Genomic DNA, 976 nt, shown 5'->3' with positions numbered 1-976 from the left:
TATATGTATATATATATACAAAATAACTGTGTGAATATGCATACAAACACTTGCATGCAATCACAAATACATGATTTAAAACACATTTCTTATTATTAAAAATTAAAATCTAACTTAGAGATAAATTTCAATATTAAAAAAAATCAATAATCTACCTTCTAGAAAATCACTTACATTTATAACATTTCATAATTTATCCTGTCAACAGGAAAAATGTAACAAAAATAAAACTTAAAAAGATTAGTAGAGTTTACCTAGGCCAAGTATTTTCACCAGTCTGAGAGCAAAATTACTAAATCTTATAATTAGATGTTATTTGTTCACTATTAACTGAGTATTTGACAAGGTCTCAAAGTTACTTATAGATGCACATAAATGGAAAAAATGAGATTTCAATATGAGAACAATTTGATGCTATAAAAATAATAGTACAAAATAGCTAATATATCTTAAAATTTTCAGACCCTTTGGCTATTAAGTATCTTCTTTTGTAATTCATTTTTCTTTTAGTTGCAAAGCAAATGAAATATTGAAATTTTAAACAAGCATGTGTCTAAAAAACATGAATAATTTTTGTTTCCAGAATATGAAGGTCCAGATTTGTCTTGAAACTTTAAATGAAAAACAATTATGTTACAAATATTTTCAGAGATTTTGAAACAGGCAGTATGTAACTGTTTTCTTAGGAGGGGTATGGATGGGGCAAGAAGGCAATATAAATCCTTTTTAAGAGAGTAATCAGACATTGTAAACACTGAAATTACTTCTTCTGGTGACTTGAACTCCACATGTACAATAACAACAGTACATAGAGAGGGAAGTACCAGAAATTCAAGCAATATTCATGAGGATGAGAACCAAGGGATATTATTGCTGATGTCAGATAGATCTTGGCTAAAACCAGACAAAACCAGAAAGATATTCATTTATGCTTTACTGACTATGCCATAACTTTTCACTGTGTGGATCATGACAA

Source organism: Chrysochloris asiatica, unplaced genomic scaffold (genome assembly GCF_000296735.1).
Source record: "Chrysochloris asiatica unplaced genomic scaffold, ChrAsi1.0 scaffold00089, whole genome shotgun sequence".
In the NCBI taxonomy this organism is placed as follows: domain Eukaryota; kingdom Metazoa; phylum Chordata; class Mammalia; order Afrosoricida; family Chrysochloridae; genus Chrysochloris; species Chrysochloris asiatica.
This window is presented reverse-complemented; position numbering follows the sequence as displayed.